This window comes from Myotis daubentonii, chromosome 2 (assembly GCF_963259705.1).
Source record: "Myotis daubentonii chromosome 2, mMyoDau2.1, whole genome shotgun sequence".
Classification (NCBI taxonomy): Eukaryota; Metazoa; Chordata; class Mammalia; order Chiroptera; family Vespertilionidae; genus Myotis; species Myotis daubentonii.
In genome coordinates, this window is record NC_081841.1 from 52,508,079 (window position 1) to 52,524,978 (window position 16,900).

Below are 16,900 nucleotides of genomic sequence, written 5' to 3' on the forward strand. Positions count from 1 at the left end.
CTCTCCTCTGGTCCTGGTTCACCCCTCTAACTTGCCCCGGGTGCTCAAGAAGATCAAGAAATGGTGAGGCTTGCCCTGGCCGGTTTGGCTCAGTGGATAGAGCATTGGCCTGCGGACTGAAGGGTCCCGGGTTCCATTCCGGGCAAGGGCATGTACCTTGGTTGCGGGCACATCCCCAGTAAGGGGTGTGCAGGAGGCAGCTGATCCATGTTTCTCTCTCATCGATATTTCTAACTCTCTATCCCTCTCCCTTCCTCTCTAAAAAATTAATAAAATATATTAAAAAAAAAAAGAAATGGTGAGGCAGGCAGGGGTCCTGGGGCACACAGGACCCCTCTTTCTGGCCGGGGGCCTGGATTGGGTTCCCATGCCCTGCCTGTCCTACATTGGTCAGCTGGGGGCGCTCCTGCCCCATGGAATCCTGCACCCGCTGCCAGTGGGGGCGGAGAGCCTCTCTGGGCCTGCGCCATCCCAGCCTGTCTGGCCGGTTGGTCTGGGTGTGGACTGAGAGGTCCATGGGGGCAGGGAGGAGGTGCGGTGTGTGGGTAGTGTGTTAGGCTGTGGGTGCTGGGTTTGCACACCAGGCTTGGAGGGTGTGTGTAGCTGGGGCTCTGGTCCCCTGCCTTTTGGGTTTTGGTGGAGGTGCCCTGGGGTCCTGGTTGACCCCCACCCCCCAGGTGTGGGGACCCTGCAGTAGGATCACAAGGACTTAGGTGACAGTCCGGCGTGGGCCCTTCCCCAGGGAACCCCACCTCCATCCCCACTTAGGGTGGGCCCTCAGTTTTGGAGGGTGGGCTTTGAGGTCTAATCCCCACTTCTCCCCTTGGGCAATCACTTACCCTGTTAGCCTCAGTGTCCTTGTCAGTAAGATGCGGACAAGCACACCAGTGCCACAAGACTGTCCTGAGAACCAGAGCTACATGTGGGAAGCACCCAGCCCCTGGCTGCCACCCAGTGGCCTGAAGCTGGTTGGGGAGGGATGGAGGATTCAGACAAGACCACGGGGAAATCATGGTCCAGCTCCTCTACTGGACCAGATAGTCTGTGCGCTCAGAGGGTGGGGGGTCGCGGGGTGGGGGGCGAAGACAGAGCTCCAGGACAGGGAGGGGAAAGGCCGTCAGAGACAGAGCACACTGGTCTGGGCTTCAGAGAAGGGAAACCCCCTCTGATGGAGGAGGGGCCCGCAAAGACCTCTGGAGGAGGTGGGGGCCACAGTTGGGCTGGTGCTTGAAGAACAGGTGGGAATTCCTTCCTTCCCGGAAGTGGAGGGGAGGGCGCTCCAGGCCTGGCAGCCCCGCAAGCCAGGAGGCTGAAACTGCAGAGCCTCTCTCTCCGAGAGCATCAGGGGCCGGTGTGGGTGGAGACAGTGGGGTCTGGCTGCCCGGGGTGGGTGGGTGGGTTGGCACATTGTGGGGGGCCTTGACTACTAGTGGTGAGGCCTGCAGGGAATCCACAGGCAGCAGGCTACTTGGAGCAGTGTGGGGGTGGGGGTGGGGGTGGGGTGAGTGCCTGGATAGAGCTGAGCTTCGGGAGGACTGGCCACTGGAGCACGGAGGACCGGGTCCCTCTGCTGAGCGTGGGGCTGGCGTGGAGGGGCAGGGCAGAGCCAGGAGTTTCCTGCGTGGTAAGGGCTCAGGACAGATGGCTGGAAGAACTTCTGGGCCCAAGCCTGGGGAAGGCCTGGCCCAGGGGCCTGGCCCCGCCTTACCTGTCCCTGCATCCCCTGCCTCTCCTCGCTCCCACTGCCTCCAGATGCCCCATACACTTTCCAGGCTTCTGAGGGGAGCCCTGGACTGGCCAAGGCCTGAGGTGGGCAAGGCATAAGTCTATGCCCAACCCTCCTGGGTGGTATGTGCTGTGCTGTGCCCTCTCTGGGCCCCCCTTGCCCACGGTGGTGGGGGCGGGCAGCCGCAGTTCTGACTGTCTGACTGTCCCACTCCATGGTCCCCGCCTTCTCACAAGAAAGTGGCAGCTGGCTAAAGAAAGGACCCATCCAGGTCGTCCTGCCACTGCGGGTGCAGGGCCTGGGGGGGGGGGGGGAGGACAGAGGGGGTGAGAGAAGGCTACGCAGGCCTGAGGAGTTTGGGGCGCTTGGGCCTGCCTGAGAGATTTCTGGGGAATCCTGTGACAGAAACTGCAGCAGGAAGGCCTCAGGCTCGAGTTGGGGGAGGATCGGCCTGTCTGGCTGCAGTGGCCACCTTGGAGCTGGGAGGGTGGGGGAGGAGGGCCCTGGGCTTGTTTACCGGGAGGCAGGTCCTGGCTTGTTGGGAATGCAGCCCGGGTCTGGGGGAAGGAAGGAAGCCAGCACCAGCCAGCCAGCCCTGCTCCCTCGTCTCCTGCTGGGCCTATAGTCCAGGGAAGGGGTTGGGGTGCTGAGGGGGTGTGCTGGGTTCCCCTGGGAATGTTGGAGTAAGTTCTAGGGCCTGGGTTTGGTTCCCTCCCTCCCTGAGGTGCAGGTGTCCCAGGGTTTGGGTAGAGGGGTAGAGGGGTGGGGTCCTGACCTGGTAGGCACAGTGGGCACCTGGACTGCTCTGAGCTGCCCCCCACCTGCTGGGAGGACAGGCAGGCTGGGGCGGCCCAGAGTCTGAATGACCCCTCAGATGCTCCCTCATATGAGTCCTAGCACGGGGTCCCCAGGAGCCTTGGCTGCAGGGCGGGTGGGGCAGGCAGAGTACCTGCCGCTCTCTCCTGGGGCCTGTCCTGACCCCAGCCCCTGCCCTTCTGCCTTCACCCCCAGTCTGGGGATGTGGGATCAGCCCCACTGCGTGGGGTCCCCGCCCAGCCGGGGCTCCCCCCATGGCCTGGCCCAGGAGAGGTCCCTGACTGTCAGATGGTGGACACCTGGTGGGAGAGAAGGGGGTGTGTGTGGAGCTTGGGGCACTTGGGGTCGGTTTGGAGGTGAGGGTGGAGGCAGGGTGTGGGGTGCCATGGGACATGGACTAGGGATTAGGAATAGGGTAGGGTGGGAGGAATGTTGTGGGTTTGGGGCAGGAGTAGGGCTGACATTGCAATTTAGGGCCAAAGTCTGGTCTGAGGGTAGACGCAGGCCAGAGCTGGGGTTTGGGATGGGGCAGGGCTTGGGCACAGGGAAGCACCCAGATTTGCAGCCTTGGTGGTGGCAGGCTCTCCCCCACCCTCTGAGCCCAGGCTGGGACCCGAGCAGGTGGCATTCTGCAGTTGAGCCCCAGACTCTCTAGGCCTAGCTGTCAGCAGAGACAGGGGCCCCGTTTCACACTGGACTGAGCCTGGGGCTTGGGGCTCCTCCTTGCCAGTCCCCCCACCCTTGCTGCCTGCCCTCCTGCCTTGGCCTCCTTGTTTCTCAGCCACCTGCAAAACGGCACTGAGGGCAGGACCCGCACCAGGCAGGCTCCTCTGCCCCAGGCCGCCATGTGCTAACCCCAGTGCGTGGCTGCCTGTGCGTGTGGTGGTGTGTGTGTCTGAGGTGCCGCCAGGCTGACTCGGCCACACCCTGGTGACTCAGGGCTGCGGCATGCACCCTGCCCGGCCAGAGGGAGAACAAAGCCACCAGCTCAGGGCCTTGGCATCCAGCTTGAGTCACTGGCAGACACACCTAGCCAGGTGCCCCTCTGCCTCCCAGGCGGGTCGGACCCCAAGGGATCCCACAGTGGTGGGGCAGAGACAGCCCCTCGGGCTGACGCCCAGCAGCGTGCCTTTCTCCAGGTGCTGTGAGCCCTTCTAGACCCTGTGTCCCTGGGGCTCCCTCCTGCTGGGGTGGCGCCTGCAGGTGCAGTCAGAGACCCTGAGAGGCACACTGGCCCTCCCCCAGCTGCCCAATAAAGGACACTCTCAGGCCACTGTGTACCACCCTCCAAATCGTCAACCCAGGGGACCCTTGAAACAACTCTGAGGGGAGGAAACTCACCCCCCACTTCACAGATGAGGAACCTGGGGCTCAGAGAGCTAAGAGTTGCCCCAAGTCACCCAGCTAAGGAGTGACCAGCCAGCCTTCACCCTCCTTATTGGGCATTCACTCCGGCCTGCCCTGTGCCAGGTGTGGGAACATGTGACAGTGGCCTGGCCCCTGCCCTGCTTCAGTCCAGCCATCATGGGGACCCACTCAACACCACCCTCCCTGAGTCAGGCAGGGGCCCACCGGGTCGGGGCAAATGAACAGCCTGTGCCCCTCCCAGTCACTGGGCCTGGGTACTAGACCCTTCCACACACCTGAGGATGGAGACAGATGATCCCAGCTGGCCTCCCTGCCCCCAGGGAGATAGGAAGTGAGTTTCCCCATGACCACCAGGCCCTCCACAAAGGCGGCTGTGTGTATGTGATCTGTAAGTGTGAGTATGTGAGTGTGTGTATGAGTGTGTGTGTGTGTGGTGTTTGAGTGTGTGTGTGTATGAGTGTGTGCATGAGTGTGTGTGTGTGGTGGATGAGTGTGTGTGTGGTACATGAGTGTGTGTGTGTGTGAGTGTGTGTGTTTGGTGTATGAGAGTATGAGTGTGTGTGTGAGAGTGTGTGCATGAGTGTGTGTATGTGTGTGTGTGAGTGTGTGTTGGTACATGAGTGTGTGTATGCATGAGTGTGTGTATGTGTTGGTACATGAGTGTGTGTGTGCGTATGCGTGCATGAATGTGTGTGTGTGTTGGTAACTTGAGTGTGTGTATGAGTGTGTGCGTGTGTGTGTTGGTGCATGAGTGTGTGTATGAGTGTGTGTGTGAGTGTGTGTGTATATGAGTGTGTGTGTGAGTGTGTGTGTTGGTGCATGAGTGTGGAGGCACAGGAGAGCCGCATTGCTGTAAGCGGGTCAGGTGAAAGCAGTGCAGGTCAAAGGCATTTGGGCCCTTTACCCAAACATGCCGGCCGTGAGCTGAACAGAGAGGTCGAACAGCATGGTAGGGGCAGAGGCGGGCCTGAAGGCAGCCCATGCTCTGCCCGGACCCCTTGTGGGCACCCTGAGGGAAGTGAACAGCCCCTCCCACAGGGCAAGGATGGGGAACCCAGAGTCCTAGTTCCCAGGCTGGGCTTGAGTCTTCCAAAGCCACCTGGAGGCTGTGGTCTCCCACAGACCAGGGCTGCTTCGACCCTCGGTCCCAGAGAGGGTTACCCTGATGCAGGTGGGTGGGTGAGTAGGGTGCGGCTCCCAGAGCTGGCCCTGGCCCTGGCCCCTCCACCTACAACTCCACCCGGTTCTTGGTCAGAAGCTGTTTGAAGGAGAGGAGAAAGCACCTTATAAGGTAAGAAATGCCTTCTGCCAGGTGGAGAGGATAGGCTACCTCCCTGCCTCCAGGCCTCCCGCCTGCCCCGCCCCGCCCAGGCAGAACAGTGGCTTCTGAGCTATCCCAGCCTGGCCTCCAGCCCAGCACCCCCACCTCACTCATCCTCACCCATGGAGTCCCTGCTGCCCACCCCAGACCCAGTGGGGCACCTGGCAGCGGGGAGGCAGAAGAGGCAGCCAGGGCTTGGAGAGGCAGCCTGGTGGCGGTGTGCTCGTGGCTAAGTGAGCACTCCTGTCGGAGCCTCCGTTTCCTCTTCTGTGCAATGAGGGGTGGGTGGGCTAGGGGCTGTGATTTCACCTGAGGATCCTAGGCCCCAGGGAGTGTCCCAGACACTTCACAGGCCCAGGCCACAGCAGCCACACGCAGGCACAGCCCTGGCCCCCTCCTCCAACCCAGGAGCTTCCCTCCCTGCCCCGCTGGGCTCTCTAGGCAAGGGCCCACCCTCTCTGTTCCAGGGCAGCTCGGGTTCCAGGCCAGTTCTCCTGGTCAGTTCTCCAGGTGGGGCAGCCCGGCTCAGTTTGCCTACTGCTGAGAAACGGGGTGTCCCCCCCTAGTGCTGTCTCCTTGCCTGGGACACCTCCACTCCCCTTTTCCAACTGGTGCTCCCGTGAGAAGCTGGCCTTCCCCTGGCCATGCTCCCCACCAGGGCACGCCGTGTATTGTCCGGTGCCGTCATTCTGAGTGTGCCAGATGCACCCTCTTGGAATTTCAACCTGGAGATAAAAGCACTGACTACATTTCCAAAGTGTTTCTCAAACATTATCTAAGTTGACCCTTGCCACAGCCCTTCCACCAGGACACGTTGGCAAGTGAGCTTAACAGAGAGGGTTGACAGCCTGGTAGGGCAGAGATGGGCCCGGAGACAGCCCATGCTGTGCCCTGGACGCCTCGTGGGCCCGGTGAAGGAAGAGAGTGTTTGTTCCAGTTGGTTCTAGAAATATAGGAGCCAGGCGTGTCCTTCATGATCTAGTCCGGGCCCTGGCTGTGGAGCGTGGGAACTCAGGCCCTGAGCTGGGACTAGAGCGCAGACTCCTGACCCCCAGTCCTGCCCCATTTCCTAGGGGCAGACTGAGTGTCCCCCCCACCCCATCTGTCTGGGCCTGGGCCTGAGGGGTGAGTGAACCTAGATTGCCCAGCCGGGAGAGGACAGGGTGGGGGCCAGGTACTGAGCCGGGCCTGATGGAGGAGCCAGGCCCTGGGCCTCTCTCTCCTTCCGCCCCCTGTTCTGGGGCAGGAGCTCCTGGCCTGCCTACTCCCAGCACAGTAATTGCAGAGGTTTTCCAAGAAGCTGACAAAGCAACTTCTGTGTGTGAGGAAAACAAGGCCAACCGTGTGAGAATGGCTGAGCCGTCCTCGTTCATCCCAGCCTCCCCTGCGTGGAGCAGAGCCTGCCCCCAGCCCTGCCTGAGGGCAGAAAGGACTCCTCTTAAAGCTGCTGTGGTGGCACCCCTGCTTGAAAGTCCCGGGGTCAGGGAACCCCTCGGTCTCTCGCCAATTTGGAATTAGTCCCAGCAGGAAGTTCTGTCTGTTGCCTGGCTCTAGTCCAGCGGTTCTCAACCTGTGGGTCGCGACCCCTTTGGGGGGTCGAACGACCCTTTCACAGGGGCCGCCTAAGACCATCGGAAAAACACATATTGAATGTATACTTACATATTGTTTTTGTGATTAAGCACTATGCTTGAATTATGTTCAATTTGTAACAATGAAAATACATCCTGCATATCAGATATTTTACATTACGATTCATAACAGTAGCAAAATTGCAGTTATGAAGTAGCAGCGAAAATAATTTTATGGTTGGGGGTCACCACCACATGAGGAACTGTATTAAAGGGTCGCAGCGTTAGGAAGGTTGAGAACCACTGCTCTAGTCTCTGCTGTCGTGTGTGAACCCCCTCTCTTGTCCTGTCCACTGGAGGACGCAGACTGCCCAGTGCTCAGGCCACAGTAGTTGGAGGTCAGGATCGCAATGCCCCCTGCTCTGCTCCAGCTGTAGGGCCTGGGGAAACCTGAGGCACGGCCTGAATTCCCATTGGGAATGCCCTTCTTCACGCCCCTCCCCCAGCCTGCCGCTCTGTCCTACCCCTCACCCCGACACTGCGTTCACTCTCCTCTCCCCGACACTCTGCGTTCACTCCCCTCTCCCAGACGCGCTGTCTGCTGCCCCAGATGCTTCCCTGACTCTGCATCGGAGCTGGTTTCCAGCATTTTCTCTGTGTCCTGCACTAGCCTGTGTTCCAGGTGCTTTGGGCAGTGCCTCCTGACACCAGCTGGTGCTCAGTCCATGTCTGTTATGGGCTTGTTGAGGGCAGCTCTTCAACTCTGTGCCGAAAACCATGGTCAGCTGACTCTTCCTGACTTTCCGAATGGGAAACCCTACGGTAGACCCTGTAGGTGCAAGCACAGGGACCTTTGGTTCATACTGCTCCAGTGGGGCCATCTGAACACCTGTGGACTTGGGCCATCTGTCTCCTGGCCTGTAGGCTGGTGCTAGGCCTTGGAGAAGGTTAGAGGGAGGAGGGAACAGCCAGGCCTGTTCGTAGATCATCCCCTCTTCTGGGTCACTGACTTTCCTGGGCCTGGACCAGGGTACGTTAGAGAGTTCTAGAAGCCAGGAGGGCCAGGACAGGGAAGATAGAGGGCGTGGTTCCTTCAGGTCCCAGGCTCAGAGTGGGGCTGAGAGCAGGGTCACCGTCTGTGAACAACTATTAGTTCATGCATTTAGTGAGCATTCCTGTATACAAAACACAGTGACCTTGAGAGAGGGGAGCACATAGGGAGTCCAGAAATGAACAGGCCAGATGGGCAGCTCTGACATGGCCTCTTCCAACCAACTCAGAGACCTGGGGCTTAGAGGGGGCCATGTGCCACCCTGGCCACACAGCTGTGCTCGGTGGCTGGGACCAGAGTCCACGTTCCTTCCCCAGCACCTGCTGCCCACGGAGCTGCCCGAGCACTGGGCACAGCGGTGAGGGAAGGACAGGCAGTGCCCCCTGTCCTGAAGCACAGTGGGGTGGGGGGCCCGAACAGGAGAGCCACAGAGGCCCAGACCTAGGAGAGTGGAGTCACTGACAGGCACAAGGGGTGTGCATGTGTGTGAGTGTGAGGCGGGGGCCGAGCCGCGTTTGTTCTGGGCGGGAGTGTGAAGTGAGTGGCAGTTCATAAAGCAGGAGCGGTGTGGTGCCACATAAGCCTTTGCTTCTGACACTTCGAGGGGTCTTAGCGTAGGCAGGCAAGGATTGGGTGGGCATGCCTGGCTGGGCTGTGGGCAGGGGATAGGCACCAAGGGTAGCCGGACAGGTGGGCTTGGAGGGTGTGTGAGTAGCTGAGCCAGGGAGAGAAGGAGGCTCCAGTTCTGCCCACTTCTTGAGCCAGGGGAGTCCAGAAACCGGGGGCCGCTTCCGCAGCCTGGCTTCAGCCTGGGCAGAGGGTGTAGGTGGTGTGGTCTGGGGGTGTTGAGCGTGTGGCTCAGAGCCTTGGCAGCTCAAAGAGGGTGGGGGCCCCTGAAGGACCTCCCGCCCTGGGCACGGGAAGGAGGTGTTTGATGAGTGATTGACGGGGGTGGTGGGACCTTGGGAGGCCCGCAGGACTGTGATTGCGGCCACCTTCGCGGGGACCTGCAGCAGCCCGCGGTAGCCGGCAGGGGGCGCTGCCCGACCGGCTTTGCGGGGGCTCCTCCTCCCCTACCCCGGGCGGGGCGCCCCGGAATGCGGTGGGGCTTAGATGTGGCGGCGCCGCCCGCGTCCCGTCTAGTCCGGTCCTGGCGGCCCCCGAGCAGCCTCCCTGCCCGGGCACGCCGGCCCCGCGGGCGGGAGGGCGGACACCAGGTGTCTGCGCTGCTGGAACACGGGCTTCCGCGCCCCGCCCGGGACCTGGCGCCACACCCGGCCCCGCCCCCGTCTGGGCGCTGCTGGATGGGCACGGAATTCCAGTTTCGGGGTCCTGAGGACCCTATGCGGTCATTAGCACCACACACACCTGCCCTGTTGGTGGGTTTCAGTGGCCTCCCGCCTGTCCTGCTGAAGGCAATGAGCTGCGCTGGAGTCCTGGCCCTGGGCCTGTTTCCTCACCTGCTTAAAGCCGACCATGACCCTGTCTTGCTAAGTCCTGTTGTGAGCGTTGACCCATAGGAGAGGCTCATGGACAGTGGCCCAAGACAGTGCTAAAGGACGTCCCCTGTCCACCTCCCCCATCAGACCGGCAGCTCCCCCAGGGCCAGGCTCCTCAGAAGGGGCTTCATGGCCCCCCCCCCCCCCCCCCCCCCGCCAGCTGGTGGTAGCCCCCAGCTTGGTAGTGGACGAGGAGAGCTGAGAAGTGAAATGCAAGCTTTGGTCTGTGCTGGTAACAGGCGGGGCCTGGCCTCTCTCGTCTGCTGTCTCAGTGGAAGACAAGGCCCATGGTGCCTGGAGGGGCTGGAGAGGGCTGACCTTGCCCTTGGTCAGCAGGGCCAAGACAAGGGCACGGGAGGCATACTGCTGTCTTGGGGGAGAGACTTAGCCTGTGAAGGGCCGTTTCTGGCAGCATTCGGTGGTGGGAGCCAGGGCGATCACAAACTCCATTCCCACGTGACAGATGGGTAAATTGAGCCTCAATCTCCCCCAGTGAGTTATTGGCAGAAGCAGAACTAGAAACAGGGCCCCTAACTCCCAGTCCAGTGCACTTTCTCCATCTCCTTATCTACATTTTTGGGGTTGGTTTAAAACTACAAAACCACAGTGGTGGAGAGGGTGTGGGTCTCAGAATATGTTCAGGGTCCCCTTTCCCAAACCCAAGCTTGTCTGTGGTCACATCATGACCCTCTCATCCTGCCCTAGAGGTTCCAGAGGGGACCCGTCTGGGCAGTGTTTATCCTGTCCACCCAAAGGCTGGGCCCCTGGGCAGTCTTGTAGCCTGCTCACCCTCCCAAGAGAAAACCAGCTGATTTTGGTGTGTCTCCCCGCCCCCCTCGCCCCTTTCTACCCCACCAGGAGGGCAGTCCCAGCACACAGAGCAGAGGTGGGATTTGCTTGAGCCTTGGCTATGTCCAAAGAGGGTGAGGAGGGGTCAGTAGGCCCAGCTCCTGGCCTGAAGCCCACCTCCACTGTGTGGCTCCGAGCAAGGCCCTTCCGCTGAGTCTGTTTCTCCATCTGTAAAATGAGGCAGTGGGCTCCATGCATGTGCTGGGAGAATGGGGTGTCCCCCTTAGTTTCCCTGTACTACCCTCTACAGCCCCGTGCCTGGGGCATGGGGTGGCCCTGACCTATTTTGGAGGGACCTGGAAGGGGAAGGGTCCAAGTGGTTGCATCCGCTGCCTTTGGGCCTGTTTCGTTTCCAGAAGACAAATGAAAGGGCTCTCATTGTCTGCTAAGTATGGCAGCTGCTCCTGCCAGGTGCTCCCTGCCCGCCTGGGGGAGAGGCCAGGCAGGGAAGAGTCCTAGCTCATCCATTTGGGGCCTGATAGACTGGGGGCTTGGTGACTGAAAGGCACACTTTAAAGAGGCGACCTGCCCCGTGGCTGCCCCTCATCCCGGAAGGTCTTCAGAGTTAGCTTATCAGCCAGGTGTACTCTGCCTGGGCCAGGGCCGAGCTCTTCTCCCTCCAGCCCAGGAGGGGGGTGGCCATGGAGCGGGGTGACTTGGTGGGGAGGGTTTTGTGAGGGAACTTAGGGTCCTAGGGAGACGTGGCCACAGGAATACTGGCTGGCTTCCTTTTCCCAGGAGGCCACGGGGGAGTGTGTGTGTGGGACAGGGCCCCCACCTATCACCCCACCAGAGCATGGTCTCAGCAGCCGTGGACTCGTGGGGAGATGGAGCCGGGGAGGAGGCTGTCAGGCACTGGAGAGCCCCAGGAGGACCCCTGGATTCCTCGTCTCAGGAAGGGCCCCCTAAAACACCCCAACTCACTGCAGGCAGGGCAAGCCTAGGGTGGCTTGGGAGGTGAGTGTGTCCTGAGATCCTCCATTTTGTATCCACTGTCTGTGGCTAGGAGGAGAGGGAAGGCAGCAGGAATGCAGGCATCCTGGCCAGGTCCTGTCCCAACAGGCTGGGGTGGGAGGGCTGGGCTCCCATGAGGGCCCGCATGCTCATCAGCTCAGCTTGTAGCTAAGCAGCCTGTGCAAACAGCAGAAACACACCGAGCAGCCCCAGTGTGCGTGCACATGTGTGAGCCTGTGCTGGCCTCGAGGCTCAGGGGCTCGTTGCTTCATACCACGAACAGGAGTCTCTCTTGTTACTTTAGTGAAGGTCACATGCAAGCCTAAGGGTGGGGGTTCTGCCTGCTGACACTTCTGAGCGCTTACTATTACCAGGCCCGATCCACTCATCAGCTCCTCTCATCCTGACAACCCGACAGGCACCCAGATGACCCACTTTTATAGAGAGGGAAACCGAGGCTCTGAAAAGTTGCACATACCCAACGTCCCAGAGCAAGTGAGTGGTAAAGCCGACCTAGGGTTCCAACTGAGGCCTTTCTGACTCCAGAGTGCGGCTTTACCTCCAGGCATGTGTGACGTGTGTGACATGCTTGTCATGTGTGACGTGTGCGAACGTGAGCACTGACTAATGGGTGTGTGTGTAGATGTGGGCTTTCATGGTGGACCTGCATTGGTTTGTATCTGTCTAGGGATGCCTGTTTGTAGGTGTGGATACCTGTGTACAAGTGGAGGTGTGAACCAATGCTCATGTGTGAGCATGTGACACTCATTGTGTACACGTATGCATATTTGTACATGCGTGTTTGCATGTGTAGGCGTGCAAGTGTAGCAGCATTCATGTGTGCCCGCGTGCACATGCTGTGTGTGTGTGTGCATGGATGTCTGTGCATAGCTGTGCGCCTGTGCACGGTCCTCTCCAAGGCTGACCTGGCTCTCCAGCCCCCCACCTTCTTCCCAGGCTCCTGACTCAGAACATAAGTCAGCACCACGCGGGGTGTGTGATGGCCGTGCAGGTGGCACGGGAACCTCTGAGGATTTGAAGGAAGGGCATGTTGGAGAGGAATAGCATTGGCAGGGATGGGGTTGGATGAGAGAAAGGCAGATGGTATGAGAGGGACTAAGGCTGGGGCAGGGGCCAACCTGGGTTTTCTTCAGCCCCCAAGCAGGGGCAGAGGACCCACTGTGGACTGGCCCAGAGAGCCCTGGTCCTGCCCTGTCTCCTCTACCCACCTCTTTCAAGCTCAGCCTAGGGTACTTCTCCAGGGAGCCTACAGGAGAGTCCCAGGGCCCGCAGGGCAGGTCTGTGGCCTGCCCCAACTTCTGTGTGTGCCAGGAAATCCCCCCTCAACCCCTGAGGTGATTGAGGGGGTGACAGAGGTTCTAGATGGGAATCCGCTGTGGTTCATGGATATGGGGAGAGGGCCGAGGACAAATTCTAGCCTCAGGAACTGCACACTGCACCACACTTTTGCACGGTGCTCTACTGCTCCTGCTGGGCTTGGAGGTGCAGGCAGAGCAGCCGTCAGCAGGTGGCGCGCCGGGTCCATGGATGGCGGATGGCGGGGAGAAGCATTGCAGGCAGGATAGGAATCCAGAGGGTGGGGCTGAAAGACTGGTTCTAACAGACCCACCTGCAGGTGAGGGTGGGAGTTGGGGGACGGACTTTGGAACAAGAGGGTCAGACACCCAGAGGGACAGATATACACCCCCCCACTAATAGAATCACAGCCCCTTAGAGAGACCAGCACAAAAGGACAGCTCCCTCCCCCTAAGTATTATGGGCCTGTTTGATGGCTCCAGGTGAGCCAAATGGAGGCAGGAGGGACCGCACTGGCCTGACAGGGTGTCCTGGGCCTTTGTGCCTGTGAGAAGAGGGCAAGGGCTCTGGCGGCACACAGGCTTGAGATCCGATTCCAGCTCTGTCTTGGGGTGACCCTAAGCAAGCCCCTCAAGCTCTCTTGAAATGGGGGCGATGTCTGGTAGGGGCCAAGCAGAGGCACAGGCACACAGTGTGGCCGTGGAGGTGATTACAAGCTGCCAGAGCCTCCTCCATCATAAACCTGCAGTTTCTTTCTTTTAAAAAATATTTTTATTGATTTCAGAGAGAGGAAGGGAGAGGGAGAGAGAGATAGAAACATCACTGATGAGAAAGAGTCATTGTTCAGCTGCCTCCTGCATGCCCCCCACTGGGGATTGAGCCCACAACCCACGCATGTGCCCTGGCCTGGAATTGAACTGTGACTTCCCTGTGTAGGCTGGTGCTCAACCACTGAGCCACGCTGGCTGGGCAACCTGCAGTTTCTTTAACAAATAGTATTTAATGAGCACGTACTAAGTGCCAGCCCTTGTGAGGTACTGGGGATCCAGTGATGAGCCGGTCACATGGGGCGGCATCTGTCTTAAGGAGCTGGCGTTCTAATGAGGGAGGAGGTGTCCAAGGGCTTGTCGAAATGAAAACTACCCCCCCCTCTTTGATTCTTTGAGATGGAAATGATGGGGTAAAAGAGACGGGCAGAAATGGCCTTTCTTTTATTTCTTGTCCAAGGCTGGGCTGGGAAAATTCAGGCCGTGCTGTTCTGCTGGGGCCTCTGCTTCTCATCACAGAAGTCAGACCCCACAACTCTCCACCCCAAACCCTCCTTCTCAGTCAAAGCTGAAGTCCAACACGGACCCACGCTGCGGCACAGTCTGGGCCCCACCTCTGACCAGCCTCCTCCTCCGCTATCCCGTCTTCCCTCTGCGGCAGTCACACTGGCCGCAGGCAGGGCTTTTGCCTTTGCTATTCCCTCTGCTTGAATGCTCGTCCCCAGGCACCCACGTGGCCTGCTCCTTCACCTCCTCCCGGGTTTTGATGAAATGTCCGCTTCTCAGTGAGACTTTCCCTGACCTTCCCCAACACCCCCCTGCACGCGCCTCCTTTATTTTTCTCCATAGCTTTGATGATTGCCATCGGGCCGAGTCTATCTTGTTCAATGCATTTCTTTCTTGTCCGTCTCCCCAAAAGACTGAACTCCATGTAATCAGGGGTTTGGGCAGATTTGTTCACGCGGTGTCCCCAGAGTCTGAAGCATGCCTGGCGCGTAGTAGGCGTTACTACGTATTTGTGGAGCGGATGCTTTGTGCTGGCTCTCAGGGGGCAGGTATCTTGGGGTGGGGCTGGTGGCAGGGAGGAGGCTGTAGCTGAGCCACAACTGGCACCAACCTGGCAGGGTGGGAGGATGGGGGTGAGGAGGAGGAGGAGGCAGGAGGATTCTGGTTCTTTCTTGCTCTCTTTGGGACGGAATATGAGTGGCCATGGTAACAGCCACCAAATTCTCATGCCTTAGTTGGGACAAGGAGGGGCATGTTTCTCCCCTTGAAAAAAATTAAAAACTAGCAATCAAAGGAGGGGGACATGGTCTCCTCCCTCCCTTCCTCTGCCCTTCCTTCCTTCCTCCCTTCCTCCCTTCCTCCCTTCCTCCCTCCCTCCCTCCCTTCCTTCCTTCCTTCCTTCCTTCCTTCCTTCCTTCCTTCCTTCTCTTCCTTCTCTTCCTCCCTCCCTTCCCTCCTTCCTTCCTTCCTTCCTTCCTTCCTTCCTTCCTTCCTTCCTTCCTTCCTTCCTTCCTTCCTTCCTTCCTTCTCTTCCTTCCTTCCTTCCTTCTCTTTCTTTCTTTCTTTCTTTCTTTCTTTCTTTCTTTCTTTCTTTCTTTCTTTCTTTCTTTCTTTCTTTCTTTCTTTCATTTCCTACACCATCACCTCCATCTCTGACAACTGTTCTCTGCTTCTGAGTTTGCTTTTTTTTTTGAATTTCCACATATAAATGAGATAATACAGTATTTGTCTTTCCCTGATTTATTTCACGTAATGTAATACCCTCAAGGTCCATCCATGATGTTGCAAATGGCAGGATTTCCTTCTTCTGGCTGAGTAGTGCGCCATTGTATATATATTCCGCAACTTTAAAAAAATATTTTTATTCATTTCAGAGAGGAAGGAAGAGGAACAAAGAGATAGAAATATCAATGACGAGAGAATCATTGATCAGCTGCCTCCTGCGTGCCCCCTACTGAGGATCAAGTCTACAGCCTGGGCATATGCCATGCCCTTGACTGGAATCGAACCCAGGACTCACAGTCCACAGGCTGACGCTCTATTCACTGAGCCAAATCAGTTAGGACTATTCCACAACTTAAAAAAAAAAAAAAAAGCCATGTCTTTAATTGTTTTCAGAGAGAGGAAGGGAGAGGGAGAGAGAGAGAGAGAAACATTAATGATGACAGAAACATCAACTGGCTGCCTCTATATTCCACAATTTTTTAAACTGTGCATCCATACACAGTTATTTCCATGTCTTGGCTATTTGTAAATAATACTGCAATTTACATTGGAGTTATCTCTTAGAGATGGTGATTTTGTTTCCTGGAGATAACTACCCAGAAGTGGAATTGCCAGGTCATATGGTAGTTCTATTTTAAATTTTTTTGAGGAACCTCCATACTGTTTTCCATAGTGGCTGCACCAATTTACATTCCCACCAACAATATACAAAGGTGCCCTTTTCTTCACATCCTCCCCAACAATTCTTTCTTATCTTTTTGAGAATAGCGTTCTCACAGGTGTGTGGTTTTGATTTGCATTTCCCTACTAATTCATGATGTTGAGCACCTTTTCATGTACCCGTTGGCCATCTCTGAATCTCTTTGGGAAAAGGTCTATTCAGTTCCTCTGCCCATTGTTTAAATTGGATTTTGTTTGTTTTTGGTATTGAGTTGTATGAGTTCTTTATATAATTTGGATGTTATCCCCTTATCAGATATAAGATTCACAAATATTTTCTTCCATTTAGTACAGTGGTTCTCAACCTTCCTAATGCCGCGACCCTTTAATACAGTTCCTCATGTTGTGGTGACCCCCAATTTCATTGTTACAAATTGAACATAATTAAAGCATAGTGATTAATCACAAAACAATATGTAATTATATATGTGTTTTCCGATGGTCTTAGGCGACCCACAGGTTGAGAACCGCTGATTTAGGGGGTTGCTTTTCATTTTGTTGCAGCAAATGCTTTTTAGTTTGATGCAGTCTCGCTTGTTTATTTTTGGGAGGATGTCTGTTGTTTCTGAAAACGGGTCCCAGCAGGTGTTACCCACACTCCCCCTGGGGCACAAGAGGCCGTCCCCCTGGGCCTCGGCCACCTCCTCAGAACCAGCTCCAGGCCTTTGCGTCCCAACTCTTCCCAGTACATTAGAGGGAAAGCACCTTTCTCCCTCCAACCCCCCTCCCCCCTGTCCTGGAACCAGCCCCCTGGGGCCCTGGCCCCAACTCCTGGGCTTGGGTAAGGCCCCTCAGCTCTAGGCTGGTTGCCCTCCCTGCTCACTAGCCTCTAGAATACCTCCCGCTCCCTTTCTTTATGCTTTCAGCACTCACACTGCGCGTTCCGCACATCGAATCCCCTGTTTGAAACACCCAGCCCGGCCTCTCTCTTCCTGAGTGGATCCCAACTGGTACACGAGAGAAGGAAAAGCGAACGAGACAAAGTGGGCTGTGCTGCACGCCAGGAGGAGCACAGCCCAGTAAGAATAAATAGGAAGTAAAAGTCGCGCGGAGGTCGCAGGGGCTATGGCAGACGGGCAGGTCTTTCTGAGGAGGTGACATTTGAGTCGACAAAGGAGGAGCCAGAGCTGGGGGCGGGTGAGTATTGCAGGTGGGGTCAGGGTCTCAGGCCTGTGGGCTGGGGCTGCCCCCTCAGAGGAAGGTGCTGAGC